Genomic DNA, 16,588 nt, shown 5'->3' on the forward strand with positions numbered 1-16,588 from the left:
GTTGTAGTCCTTGCTGCTTTAGCGCAGGACTTCTCTTTTTGTATTTGTATTTACTTTGTATCACACAGCCTGGTTACAATGCTGCTACCCATCCCATGTGTTCCCTATTAAGGGTTAATAAGTAAAGGGGTGTATATAAAAAATACCCCTTTCTGTCTCATTAGAGATATCTTTGCCAGAAGCTCAAGGAAGCAGGCTGAAGGGTCAGTGTTAGGACCCGCTTAGGGGGGGTCTGCCTTGACGTTGGCAGGCGGGCATCCCTCCAATGGCCATTGGAGCAACTAAATGACCTCCATTTGTCTAAATATACATAGGGATTAAGGAAAAAGCGCAAGTAACATTTTATTTTCTTTGGTTTTTACTACATATTGGGGCTGATGTGTGTTGTAGTCCTTGCTGCTTTAGCGCAGGACTTCTCTTTTTGTATTTGTATTTACTTTGTATCACACAGCCTGGTTACAATGCTGCTACCCATCCCATGTGTTCCCTATTAAGGGTTAATAAGTAAAGGGGTGTATATAAAAAATACCCCTTTCTGTCTCATTAGAGATATCTTTGCCAGAAGCTCAAGGAAGCAGGCTGAAGGGTCAGTGTTAGGACCCGCTTAGGGGGGGTCTGCCTTGACGTTGGCAGGCGGGCATCCCTCCAATGGCCATTGGAGCAACTAAATGACCTCCATTTGTCTAAATATACATAGGGATTAAGGAAAAAGCGCAAGTAACATTTTATTTTCTTTGGTTTTTACTACATATTGGGGCTGATGTGTGTTGTAGTCCTTGCTGCTTTAGCGCAGGACTTCTCTTTTTGTATTTGTATTTACTTTGTATCACACAGCCTGGTTACAATGCTGCTACCCATCCCATGTGTTCCCTATTAAGGGTTAATAAGTAAAGGGGTGTATATAAAAAATACCCCTTTCTGTCTCATTAGAGATATCTTTGCCAGAAGCTCAAGGAAGCAGGCTGAAGGGTCAGTGTTAGGACCCGCTTAGGGGGGGTCTGCCTTGACGTTGGCAGGCGGGCATCCCTCCAATGGCCATTGGAGCAACTAAATGACCTCCATTTGTCTAAATATACATAGGGATTAAGGAAAAAGCGCAAGTAACATTTTATTTTCTTTGGTTTTTACTACATATTGGGGCTGATGTGTGTTGTAGTCCTTGCTGCTTTAGCGCAGGACTTCTCTTTTTGTATTTGTATTTACTTTGTATCACACAGCCTGGTTACAATGCTGCTACCCATCCCATGTGTTCCCTATTAAGGGTTAATAAGTAAAGGGGTGTATATAAAAAATACCCCTTTCTGTCTCATTAGAGATATCTTTGCCAGAAGCTCAAGGAAGCAGGCTGAAGGGTCAGTGTTAGGACCCGCTTAGGGGGGGTCTGCCTTGACGTTGGCAGGCGGGCATCCCTCCAATGGCCATTGGAGCAACTAAATGACCTCCATTTGTCTAAATATACATAGGGATTAAGGAAAAAGCGCAAGTAACATTTTATTTTCTTTGGTTTTTACTACATATTGGGGCTGATGTGTGTTGTAGTCCTTGCTGCTTTAGCGCAGGACTTCTCTTTTTGTATTTATATGGATATTATGTACGCTGTTGTGGCGTTGAAATGTCGTATGCCTACCTGCACAACAAAAATAAAGAATTAAAAAAAAAAAAAAAAAAAAAAGAACATGACCTGGGCCTTTCGGCAGCAAAAAATGCATTTGTGACATTAGGATTTGAGGGCGATACTTTACTTTTTCTGGTTCAATTATTGGAAATGGTGATGAGAGACAATTATTTTCTTTTTCAGGAGGATTTTTATCTTCAGCTTAGAGGAACTTCTATGGGCTCCAATGTGGCACCCACATACGCCGGTATATACATGTCTGAGATTGAAGAAAAATGTATCTATGATAATGTACTATTTAAGAGACATGTGGATAAATGGATCAGATATATCGATGATGTACTGGTGTTGTGGACTGGCACATTGGAGTCCTTAGATGAGTTCTTCTCCTTTCTAAACTCGTGTTCTCGGACGATTAAATTTACCATGACACATAGTGACAGTGAACTTCCCTCCTTGGATATATTAATTACCAAGGGGTCTGAGGGTTTTGAGACTAATGTCTTCAGAAAACCGCTTGACAGAAACACCCTCTTACATTTTAAGAGTTACCACCCCTCTTCTGTGTTTAAGGCTTTACCTAAAAGCCAGTTCATGAGGGTTAAAAGGCTGGTCCCAGACACGAGTAAAATTGAGATCCAACTAAATAATATGGTTGATAGATTTCTCAAACGGGGTTATCCTAGGGCTCTTCTGAAAGGGCAATTAGACAAAGTTCAAAATAAAAGCAGAGAGGAGTGTTTACTTCCAAGACGGAAAGATAATAAGAATGCAAGACTTAAGTTTATTTCTAAGTTTGGGAGACGTTCATCCTCTCTCAACAAAATTATCTTTAAACATTGGCATGTGTTGTCGGATTGTCACCCAGATATTCCCGAATTTAACTCAAAACCTATGATAGCTTACAAGAAGTGTCCTTCGTTAAAGGATAGACTGGTGAGAGCAGAACTACCAATAATTAAATCTGAAATGACTAGGAAGGGTAATTTCCCATGCTATAACTGTGTGGCATGCCACTCTATGATACAAGGCCAATGGCTTTATCATCCACACTCTGGAAAAAAGTATATATTACAACACTTCTTGACATGTAATTCCTCATATGTAGTGTACATTCTCAAATGTCCCTGTGGCTTTTTATATGTGGGCCAGACCTCACAAAAGATGAAAGAGAGGTTCTCCAAACATAAATCCACAATTCGTACAAAAATTATCGAACTGCCCATACCATTCCATTTTTCTGAAGCGCATCATAATGTCTCTCAGCTCCATTTTCAAATTATTGATCATGTCCCTGAAACTCTTAGGAGGGGCGATAGAATCAAAAGATTGCTAATGAGGGAAGCGTTCTGGATTAGGGAACTAGATACAATATCCCCTAGAGGGCTGAACCTAGAATATGATCTGTCACTTTTAATCTGAAGATCTCTTCCTTGATTGGTTTTGTTTTTATATATTATACTAAACTATTAACTCTTTGTCCTTACAGGCTTTTCTATGGCCTTGCTCGGTTAGGTTCTTTTCCTTCTTTCTTCTCACCCTTTTGAGAGACCTCCCTCTGATCATCTGTTGGTCGATAAGAAGTTACACATCTGCTGATCAACTAATTATGCTATTAGGATTCCATCAATATCAAATATCCCTTCACGGATAGGTTACTTTTTATGTGTTATATTTATCACATTCTTTATAGAAGTCAATATAAATGCATTGACCACTTAAAGTATTTTCACTATATATATTTAGTCACTTTAGGTATGTGATATGTACCACTATTGAATTATGGCATTTCTGCTATTATATACACTTGATTATTTGCCTAAGAACCTTTTTTTCTAATGTATTACATTGATTATTGATGCACTTTATTTAATTGTTTGCACTTTTTATTAACTCTCTGCATGTTTTGTAGCACTTTGTTTTGCACTTAGTGTGTTGTAACTATGTATACATCTTTTTTTTTTTTATTCTTTATTTTTGTAGTGCATGGTTTAGTTAGCAAGTACACAGTGACATTTTCAGATGAGAAATTTTCCCAGTACAATGAGGTTAAAATCAAGTTGGTTGTGAAATGTCAGCAGTACAGCCATTTTTTTTTTTTTTTTTTTTTTAAACATGAAAGAACAATGATGGAAACTATACAGTGCACATGAATGATAAGAAAACCAGTTTTGTTATAGTGAGTACATATCGTGGGCGCTGGTACTGATTTCCTCCATTAATAACAAGCTTAATCAAATACATATAGTGAAATATATAGGTCTCTACGTTATAAGTAAGTACATGAGATAACTAGCAAGTCAGTAAACGAAAAATGAATATAATGAATGCAGACTGAGTTCAGCTGCAGTTAAGAGTCCTTTCAGCTGCAGACCTTCACCCGATGCCGGTAGTGTGCTTGAGCAGGTAGTCCATTCTTTGGCCCAGTTCCTCCTGCCGAGGTGAGAGTCGGCCGTTTGGTGATGGGTTAAGGCCCATGGGTATATCGTTTAGGCCTGCGGGGTGTCGCTGTACCTTCTCCCGTGCGGTTTCTTGGTTCGTCGCTGCTGTTTGGGAGCGTGGTGCCGAGCTGCGTAGGGCTCGAGTGTGCAGGTCAGATGGGTTGCTCGTTTCTAGTGTTGTGTGTTTGGATGGAGTACTTGGGGCCTGCCCGGCTGTCTCGCACTTCTGAGGATAATAGCGAGTGTGTGGGCCCAGGTCATGTGGCTTTGTTGCTCGCAATGCCGGCTTTCGGTTTCTGCGTGGTCGGGTTGCCGATGTATACATCTTTAATATGAGTATACATTTGTATAACCTTCCTCTTACAGTAATCCGTTGAATATACTCTTTTAAATATATGTATGTAATAATGAATCATCCTAATAAGGTTTTGTCCATGGACCCCGTACTACAGTCTGATCAGTTTGGATCTTAGGTCTCTTATTATTTTGTATTTTGTATTTATGTCTTGTGATACATATTATGTTCTACTTTAACGATTGTTACATGTTAAAAAACCTATGTGTACTTTTCTGAGGACATATACACATATATGTTTTTGCGTGTATACGTCTATATAACTGAGTGTTAGGATACCTATCCTTTTTTCTGTGGTATATGTTATAATATCTGGCTGACTTTTACTCTTTATTCTATTACCCTTTACTATTGCTTGTCTTGATGCATATCTTTTTCTCTCTTGGCTGACTTCCATTATTCTTGATTATTGCCTTTTTTGATTCATTTCTTTCTCCTCTCCTTCTTTAATTTTGTATTATCTTTATTTTATTTTTATCTCTATTCTTATTTTTACTTTTTTCTTTATAATTTTTTCCTTATTTTTACATTTATTTTTATTCATTATCTCATCTTATTTTTATTTCTATTAACATTATTATCTTTATCTCTTTATTTTTATTTTTATTTTTATTTACTTTTCTTTATATCCACCTTTTCTTTTACTTATATTATTATCCTTATTTATCTATTTTCTTTTCTATTACTCTTTTCTCTTTCCCTCCTTTGTTGGTGCTAGTTATTTATGATGCTTTATTGCTCGTTTAACCTGGGGACCTGTACTAGGATAGGATTCCATGCTACATGGTTTATCGTTCTGTGACATATGATGGTGGTTACGCGCATGCGCGAATGATTTTCTTCTTTGCGCGCATGCGTCGTGAACACCCGATGTCGAGCACCCTCTGCGGCCACCATACCCTGCTCGTTACGGAGCGGATGACGCTGCCACGTTCTTACGTGGATTAGGCGTTCCACTCTCTTCCGGTTTGGGCGATTCGTTGATTGTCTCCCAGGTATAACTTCACTAATTATATTATCTATTACATATATTTTATATGCATCAACTTAGTGTTATTTGAGGGACCTGTGTATTAATTACTATGTATGTGATTATCTTCAAAACCCGGATTTATTCCTGTGATTACTACTACCTTTGACAGCCATTTATTTATCCACTCCAGAACATGTTTTTATCTTTCTTTGTATATTAAATTGATCTATTGATTGAATAATTTTTAACATATGTGTGTTCTATAAAATTTGTAATTGATTAAGTAATCAATTGATTATCTGTTCATTAATTTGTGTATGTATATAAACACGATTTTGTCACAGTGGTGTTAGCTTGAAAAAGACCTCATTGAGGTCGAAACGTTGCAATAAACCTGCTTGAAGAACAATCACAGTGAGTGCCTGAGATTTTTTCTATTTTAGACATACAGAGACAGACATGCACACAGAGACATCCATACAATACATACATACATGCACACAGAGACATACATACAGGCACACAGAGACATACATACATACAGGCACACATAGACATACATACATACATACATGCACAGAGACATATATACAATACATACATACATGCACACAGAGACATACATACAATACATACACAAATGCACACAAAGACACACATACAATACATGCACACAGAGACATACACACAATACATGCACAGAGAGGCATACATACATAAAGGCACACAGAGAAATACATACATACATACAGAGGCATACATACATGTGTACAGAGACATACATACAGAGACAGGCATACAGAGACGTACATGCACACAGAGACATCCATACAATACATACATACATGCAGACAGAGACATCCATACATACATGCACACAGAGACATACACACATTACATGCACAGAGAGGCATACATACATACAGGCACACAGAGAAATGCATACATGAATGCACACAGAGACATACATACATGCACAGACACACACACACACAATACATGCACACAGAAATGTACACACAATACATGCACAGAGAGGTATACATACATACAGGCACACAGAGAAATAAATACATACATACATACATACATGCACAGAGAGACATGCATACATACATGTACACAGAGACATACATACAATACATACACAAATGCATACAGAGACACACATACAATACATACACACAGAGACATACACACAATACATACATACATGCACACAGAGACATACATACAATACATACGCAAACAGGCCCGGACTGGCCATCGGGCACACCGGGCAAATGCCCGGTGGGCCGCGGTGGCCAGGGGCCGAGGCCGGCAGGGAGATCACAGGATCTTCTCTGCCGGTCTTTGCAGGGCCGGCACTATCCGAGCGCCGGCCCTGCTGTAGTCCATGGCGGGCCGGTGGGGAGATCAAAGATCTCCCTCACCGGCCCGCATACAGTACACTGCGGCCGCCGGCGGGGAGAGAGGGAGGGAGCCAGGAGAGGACCTGGCAGAGCTCCTACGTACAGCTCCACCGGCTTCCTCTCGCGAGATTCAGATCGTTGCCATGGCAACGCTCCAGGTCTCGCGAGAGTGAACTCTAGCCTCACAGGCTAGAGTTCACTCACCACTAAGACCACCAGGGATGGAAGCCAGCAACAGGATCCCCCCTCCCAGGCATAAGGTAAGCAGGGAGGGGGGATATAATCACCCACAACACATCAGCTTTACAGACACCCCTAAAACTCACAGCACACACACTCACACACACTGCACCCCTAACACTCACAGCACTCACACACACTGCACCCCTAACACTCACAACACACACTCACACACACTGCACCCCTAACACTCACAGCACTCACACACACTGCACCCCTGACACTCACAGCACACACACTCACACACACTGCACCCCTGACACTCACAGCACACACACTCACACACACTGCACCCCTGACACTCACAGCACACACACTCACACACACTGCACCCCTAACACTCACAGCACACACACACACACACTGCACCCCTAACACTCACAGCACACACACACACTGCACCCCTGACACTCACAGCACACACACACACACTGCACCCCTAACACTCACAGCACACACACACACAAACACACACACACTGCACCCCTAACACTCACAGCACCCTCAGTCACACACTCACTGCACCCCTGGCACTCACAGCACCCTCACTCACACATACACACACACACTGCACCCCTGACACTCACAGCACACACACACTGCGCCCCTAACAATTACAGCACCCTCACACACAGCATCCCTGACACTCACAACACACACACACTGCACCCCTGACACTCACAGCACCCTCACTAGCACACACATACACATACACACACACACACTGCCCCCTGACACTCACGGCACCCTCACTCACACACACTGCACCCCTGACACTCACAGACCCCTCACTCACACACACTGCACCCCTGACACTCACAGCACCCTCACACACACACACACTGCACCCCTGACACACACAGCGCCCTCACTCACACACACTGCACCCCTGACACTCACAGCAGCCTCACACACACACACACACTGCACCCCTGACACACACAGCACACACACACACACACACACAGCACCGTTACCCACATAGCACCCTCACGCAAACACAGCACCCATAACTCACTCACACACACACACACACACACACACACTACACCCCTTACACACACACACTGCACCCCTCTTGCACACAAACTACACCCCTTACACACACATACATACATACATGCACACATAGACATCCATACATACATGCACACAGAGACATACATACAATACATGCACACACAGACAGTCACAATGACATACCTACTGTTCATACAGGTCCTTGAGGTGCATGCTGACAGGTGACCGGCTCTGTGGAGTCCTGCCTTACAGCCCAGCCTCATCACAAGGTGCCAGCCGCGCTGTGTGGTACACAGGGAGCTTACGGCAGACACCAGTGAAGGAGGCTCCTCGGGCGGCAGTAAGCTGGGCAGGTGGTAAGAGTCTGCACTGAGGGGAGGCGCTGCGCTCAGCTTTTAAAGTAACCGGCTGAAGGGGAGCGCTCCCCTCCAGCCGGACAGCCTGACATTGCGCCCCCACGGCCGGTGCGCCCTAAGGCGGCCGCCTGGGCCGCCTTATGGTAGCGCCGGCCCTGGGGGGGGGGGGTCTGCCTTGACGTTGGCAGGTGGGCTTATCCTCTCGTGGCCATTGGAGGTAACTAAAAAACCTCCATTTGTTTAAAAATACATAGGGATTAAGGATACTACACACATGCACTGACACATTACATTCATACAGTACATTCTCACAATGTCATCAGGCATATGTAAGCTCAGTGAAAATTGAATATTCTGAGACAAAAAATTTCAAGCATGTTAAAACTAGTGTAGGACCCACTGCTATTGGAGTACTGTGACGTAGCGGTGGGCTTACAATATAGCCATATGGTGGAACTAAATATCAATATTTGCTTGAGATTTTCAGTAGCCTTTATAAATTAAAACTTTAATTGTGTGTGTGCTCTGTTCCCTAATCTGTATTTTATGTAAATATTGGTCTCTACAGCAACACTACTTTGGAGAAATGCATTTTCCAGGTTTGCCCCCAATTCCCTCTTTTTAAACATTTTTCCAGCAAGCACAGCAGTTTGAGGTGACATAATATAAAATCTGTCACTGTTGTCTCTCACATTCTGGCATTCTGAATTGAAAATGAAACACACTCCTCATGAGGTGCTGCTCATGTGAGTACACAACACAGTATTCCAGATACAGAATATTTTCTTGTACTGGAAGAATAGGATTTGCTGAGCCCTGAGAAGTGTTGATGTACTTGCTTTTTAAACCAGATAAAATATTTCTAATTGTTCAGCTTGTGGTGACAGATCCACTGACACTGATTTAATGAAAAAACAAGATTAACAAATTACACAAATTGCCTCTGTTGAAAAGGGCTTTATTAAGGGCAATGGTCTGTTTTCTCAAACTTCACCTACCCTCGATGAGCTTTCTTTTTTTCCAATTAGGTTTGTAGTACAATTAACATTTTAAAGAGAGGGGAAACAAATTGTACAGTCAACTTGTCACATTTCACAACAGGGACATTAAAGGGACACTATAGTCACCAGAACAACTACAGCTTATTGGATTTGTTCTGGTGAGTAGAATCATAACCTTCAGGCTTTTTGCTGTAAACACAGTGTTTACATTACAGCCTAGTGATAACTTCACTGGCCACTCCTCAGATGGCTGTTAGAGATCCTTCCTGGGTCATGGCTGCCTAAAATGCATCCAAACATTCAGTGTCTCCTCCCTCTGCATGCAGACACTGAACTTTCCTTATAGAGATTCATTGATTCAATTCATCTCTATGAGGAGATGCTGATTGGCCAGGGTTGTGTTTGAATTGTACCACCTCTGCCCCTGATCTGCCCCTTTGTCAGTCTCAGCTAATCCTATGGGGAAGCATTTTGATTGGATCAGGCTAACACTTCATCTGATGTCAGCAGGCAGTGGGCATGTCTAAAGGAAACAGGGACTAAGTAAGCAGCTGCAGACTTGAATATAAGTTAGATTTTACTATATTTAGGGAGGCATGAGGGGACCAGGGTGGCTAGATGGTGGTTTTAACCCTATAGGGTCAGGAATACATGTTTGTGTTCCTGACCCTATAGTGCTCCTTTATCTTAAAATTTTGCACAATAATGCTCATTATTGATCTTGTTGCATATTTGTGTTATATTATGAAGGTGAAGGCCTTATGATTGTGCATCTCAGTTTTCTAGTCAGAATGTGCAACTAAGCTCTCAACATTTTACTTTTAAAAGTTGACTGCAAGAGTTAGACATTAGAACTAAGGTGTGTGAGATAATTCTTAAGAGATTTAGTTATTTATTTTAGTTATAAAATATTTTATCAAGAAGGATATATTGAGATTTCTCTTGTTTTCAAGTATGTCCTGGGGATACAAGTATTTAGTGGGGAGAGGCTAGAAGGGTAAGGGTCGTGGGTAAGGATGTGTAATAAGGGGCAAAGTCTGACTGACTCCCCATACTATTCTTTCTACTCCTCAGACAATGTCTGGGTGTGCTCCTGCGGTGGTTCAGTTGAGGAGGAAATGTATCTTTCATTTTGCGATAGGTAGGAGAGCCTGGTCCTCCATGTCTCCTGGTATCTCTCTTTCCTGACAAATAGGCTAGCTGTTTGTTCCTTTACCATCCTAATCTCCTCCATTCTGTCTAGCCACTTGGTCTCTATGTGTTGAAAATGTTAATTCCCCCCTCCCCTGGAGTGGCAATAAGAATACCCCACGAGGTGTCTCCTGGGTTTGTTACTGGCCCCCAACCTCAGCAAGTTAATCTCCCCCAAATGATATTCTGTTCAAGCGTGCCCCTTTCACCTTATCATAAGATACTTTAGGAGTAGGTTGCCAGGTCCCAAGCATGGGGGTGAGCTATGTAGAAGAGATTGGGAGTGACAAGAGCGTTCTCCCCTCCTGGGTTGCTGTTTTACAGGTTGAGGTCTCTGTTCCCGGAATAGCCATTATTTTGTATTATGATGTCTGGAAGGTTTAGTGTGCCATAAAAGCAGGAAAATCTTTAGGCACCCTGATATAGTGCCAGGTATATAAAAGGATAGGTTGAACATGTGACCCCAGAGGTATGGGATGTTTTAGTCTCCTAGCGTAGTAGTTACTAGAAGCAGTGTTTGTCATGCTTCCAAAGTACAGACAGATAGATCCTGATGCAATAGACTGACATGGAATTGCTAATTTGGCCTGCCACAGGCATTTGTCAGCACTTTAAGTAGTAGGAATGTAGTAGGAATGTACAAATAAGATCACATCTTGGGGCACTCTATCAGTACGGGGGTGGTGACACAGGGCAATATGTTCCTGGTCAAGTTCAACTCATTCATGGTCATCGTACAGCATGATGAGAGTAAATAATTGTTGCAGTGTATCTTGGAGGTACTCTACGAGGTCAGCTTCTGGAATACCACGGATGTAGATGTTGTGGTGCTTGCCATGATTATCCAAATTTTCTACTTGTCTACGTAGAGCTAAAAACATGTTGCCTTGGCGAGTAATAGCCACCTCAGTCACCCAACGCTACTGGAGTGCTTATGTTTGAGAAGCCCCCAGAGCACTAGCCCTTGTGCCCAGGCCTGCCAGGCCCTCATTCACTTCTGTCAGTTGTTGCCTGATGGTAGTACAAAGCAATGCTTCCAGGGCATTTGCATCTTGCTTTGTGACCATGGAGTTACATATTTGGTGGATATCTGCATGCAGATGAGTGAAGGATGGTTGGGAGTTTATCACACTGTGATCTGGACACTCTGTGTCCCCAGATGCAGGGACAGAGGCGCTAAACTGACAGGGGTGGATGGAGCTCGAAGACCCACAGTGGTTGTCAATAAATTATCCATGGGACCGGTGTTTGGTATTGTAGATGCTCAGTACAATGGGAACTACCCGATCTCTTATTGTGACCAATGTATTGGCCAGTAGTTATATTTGTTACTAATGTAAGACTTCACAGATGGAGCTTAGCCGTTACGTGGCTATCTCTGCCGGCTTTCAGACCACATCTCCCTCTATGAACTTTCTTTTGAATGCCTCCTTGTTTTTTTATTCAGCAAAGGTACATGATTTGAACACCTACCTTAGCTGCCACCCACTATAGAAATCCTCAAATCTTTTCTTCCTTCAAGCTACTTTTTAAATTTGGAATATTAAAAAAAATTAGGAAAATTGCTGTATTTGTTCACCTCACTATTAAAGGGACGCGGGACTGATCCCACCGGCTGGCCGCGGAGACCTAATGCGCATGCATTAGAGCTCTCCATAGAAAAGCATTGAAAATGCTTTTCAATGCTTTCCTATGGGGATTTGAGCGACGCTGGAGGTCCTCACACAGCGTGAGGACATCCAGCGACGCTCGAGCACAGATTTTCTGTGCTATGGACCAGGAAGTGCCCTCTAGTGGCTGTCTAGTAGACAGCCACTAGAGGTGGAGTTAACCCTGCAAGGTAATTATTGCAGTCTATAAAAAACTGCAATAATTACACTTGCAGGGTTAAGGGTAGTGGGAGTTGGCACCCAGAGCACTCCAATGGGCAGCAGTGGTCTGGGTGCCTGGAGTGTCCCTTTAACATTAGGAAAAAATGTTAAGGAGTTATGGGAAATAGTAGTTTGTCAGCATATGTTGAATCTTTGAACGATGGGTCATCCTAAATGAAATTAGGGATATCTGCATTCTTTTTAACCGGGACCAACAAGAATTCTAAAGCCAAGGTGAGCAATTGAGAAGTGGGAAGCCTTGTTTCATGCCATCAGTGATCACTACAGGTTGTCATAACTGTCTGTTTACATTAATTCTAACTGTTGGCAAGTGTAACGTGCAAAGTTTCACAATACCTGTCCCTCACAGCAAACGAGTATAGAAATTCTGTCTCTTCTGTGTTCTGATGAACACACACTCATCTCTAGCTTCTTGGTGCCTTATTATGACATCATATATGATATGGAACCCTTCCATTGATCTCCTTTTATAATATCAGTCTGTGGCACTTTTGATGATGTATACACACTTGTGACATCAGTGGGGTATATACACCGTAAATATACCTCCTGGTTGTCCTTGTTTCCTTGCCCTGTTGTGGTTCTTGTTTCCTAAGAGTGTGTGTTCCTATTGTGTAATGGACTTTTTCCTGACCTTGGCTTGACTACCTATTCTGTGCATTAGGTATTCTGCTTGCAGACATTTCATTTATCTGTCTTAAGCACTAGATGGACCACTCTAAGGACCATTATGTGTTCCTTTACTATTTCTTTTAGGTTTGTGAGTTAGGGTATCTACATTCCTGACACCAGGACCCGTTACCTTTGTCTAATTCCAAATCCAAGGAGCTGTAATAACCCTCATATCCCATCCCAGGCTTGCTTCTCTGTCATCTACAGAAATTAAGAGTTCAATTATTATTTATCTAATCTTTTGAAAAAATTATTCCAAGCGATAATCTCAGAAACAGGCCTATAAATTAACTTTATTTTTTAATAAAATCATACAGAATATGTCATCCCATTCAAGACCTTCATCCTTTTTGTTCTTTAAATTAAAGATGAAATACCCAAAATGCAATTACAACTGATGTCATCATGTTAGTCGACTAGCTACTGTCCGTGGACTTGAAAAAAAATATTTTAACACTTAAATGTACTGAAAGCCCTGGTAATAACTCAGGGAAAAATTAGCACACAAAGACTTTTACAAAAGTTGTGATTACCAAGAGGCTCCTCTTACATTGTTTGATTGTTTGTTACTTTTTTAATTTCCGATGGAAAATGGAGGTAAGTCACATCGAAATAATTTTTCCTTTTAAAGTTATACTTAGGTAGCAATATTGGTAATATCATTAATCAGGGAGTTCATCATCATATCACTACAGTAATTCATTTAAACTACATTTTTTCTTTCACATGCATGATTAACATAATCCTTTGCTATATAAATGTTTTTTATTATTATTTCTAAAGCGCCAACAAATTCCGCAGCGCTGTACAATGGGTGGACTAACAAACATGTAATTGTAACCAGACAAGTTGGACAAACAGAAACAGAACGGTTGAGGGCCCTACTCAAATGATCTTACATTCTAGATAGAGGGAGTAGAGCATAGTGACAGAAAAAGTAAGGTTAGGGTAGAAAAGTAGGTTACTAGAATATTATTCACTGAAGTTTTTTCAATGAGAGTTGCAGGAGAGGAATCGGTGTGCAGGGGGAGGAGGGTGGAGACATTATTATCAGTTTGATATGCTTTCCTTAATAAGTGAGTTTTTAATTATTTTTTTGTGGAGTGGAGACTTGGTGAATATCTAAAGTAAGGGAGTTCCACAGTAACAGTGCAGCCCTAGAGAAGTCTTGAAGGCAAGCATCAGAGAAGTATGAGCAGAGGATAGACATAGCATAGGGGCTTGGACGGGACATACTTGTGTATCAGGAAGGATAGGTAGGTTGCAGCAGCATTATGTAAAGATTTGTAAGCAAGCACCAGGATTTTAAATGGAGCCCTCCATCCTACGGGAAGTCAATGTAGGGACTGACAGAGGGGGGGGCTTGGGAGGTGCGGGCGGCAGGAAAATGAGCCTCGCTGCCACTTTCTTTATAGACAATAACAGGGCAAGGTGGGAGCACGTAAGACCACTGAGAATACATTGATTTTGTTTCTTACAACATACAATGTGCTATTCAGTATTAAGTTCTGCGGTCCACCTTTTCATTTTGGTGAATTCCCTTATTCATTCTACAGCCAAATCACAAATAAGGAGGCAGTTCTATTTCTACTGCATGTTTTTCCAGGTCTAAATTTCCAGCATTCCTTTTTTTTCAAGCCTCGTGTCCCCTTTTCCAGCTCTACAGACATGTGATCACCACCATCAATAGTCAGGACCAGATTATCAAAATATGCGGTTAGATCTAATAAAATAAACACTGACCAAAACCACTTGGGTGCATTTCCATTGCGAATGGTGGTTTAATCACACTATATAACTTTGGTTTTATTGGAATTGCCCTGTAGGGGTGGGGATTACCTGGTGCTAATTTTGATCGGTGACTCTCGTGATATACATCAATGATGGAAGCCGAAGTTCCAAACCAGTTAGAAAACTACAGACTGGCCACCTCTGTTGTAGTGTAAAACTTTCTTTATACTTCCACAGCCAATGTAACCATATTGCAAAACCTTTCTGGATTATAAAACGGCACAAAAACATTACACATAGTTAAATCTCATAAAACAGAAGAGTGATGTAAAGTAAAATTAAGGCAAGGTTTTGCATGAAAGACATGCTCGACATTCCTTTATATATTCCTATTATATATTCCACATATATTTTTGCAGTGGGTGGCATGAGAATTTGTTTCTGTTCTCGTGAGTCATAAAAATATGGTATTTTCTTGTATGTAAACTATTTCAAAGGCAGCTTTCATTTCACTACTGGCAAATGTTTTACCATTGCTTAGTATAATTCATGCTTTGTATTAAGGACAGGAAAAAGTGTGTTAGACAAATCACACGTTTTATCTTCCTGATAACACTATTTATTTTTCTTTATTGATTCGCTATATACTTTGAACATTTATTTTAATTTCTTGTGTTTTAGTAACACTCAGTACAAAAAATGGTTAAATATGTCAGGCTAAAATATGTAGACTGCAAATTTAGTCAAATATTGACCAGAAAATTGCAAAAGTGTATAGCGAATTAAATCGAGAAACATTCTCCAGATCTGCTACATTTTCATTTTGGCTGTTTAAGCGTAAAATTTGCAGTCCCCTGCCCAATTCCCTAGAAATCCCAGTAGAGTCTTTAGGACCATCACCAGAAGGTAGATACCAATTTAAGTAAATTCATGAATTACCGTATATACTCGAATATAAGACAAACCGAATATAAGCCGAGGCCCCTAATTTTACCCCCAAAAACTGGGAAAACTTATTGACTCGAGTATAAGACTAGGGTGGGAAATGCAGCAGCTACTGGTAAATTTCTAAATAAAATTAGATCGTACAAAATTATATTAATTCAATATTTATTTGCAGTGTGTGTGTATGAATGCAGTGTGTGTATGAATGCAGTGTGTGTATGAATGCAGTGTGTGTGTGTATGAATGCAGTGTGTGTGTATGAATGCAGTGTGTGTGATGCAGAGCCTTGGTGGGGGGTGGGCATTTTTATTATTATGTTTTAATTATTATAATTTTAATATTCATTTTTTTTGTTCTATTAATATTTTTTTTAATTTTATTATTTTTTTTATTATTATTAATATTTTATTATTTAAATTTGTATTTATTTATTCGTCCCCCCTCCCTGCTTGTTAGCTGGCCAGGGAGGGGGTCTCTCATTCCCTGGTGGTCCAGTGGCATTGGCAGTTCAGTGGAGGGGGGCTGGCAGGGAGCGTTTACTTACCTCTCCTGCAGCTCCTGTCAGCTCCTTTCTCCTCCGCGCCGGTCCGGTCAGCTCCCTCTGCAAGTCCCAGTGTAAGTCTCGCGGCCGCACTATGACCCCGCGGCTCTCGCAAGACTTACACTGGGAGCTGACAGGGGAGCTGACCGGACCGGCGCGGAGGAGAAGGGAGCTGACAGGAGCTGCAGAAGAGGTAAGTAAGA

The sequence above is a fragment of the Pelobates fuscus genome, chromosome 1 (genome assembly GCF_036172605.1).
Source record: "Pelobates fuscus isolate aPelFus1 chromosome 1, aPelFus1.pri, whole genome shotgun sequence".
Classification (NCBI taxonomy): domain Eukaryota; kingdom Metazoa; phylum Chordata; class Amphibia; order Anura; family Pelobatidae; genus Pelobates; species Pelobates fuscus.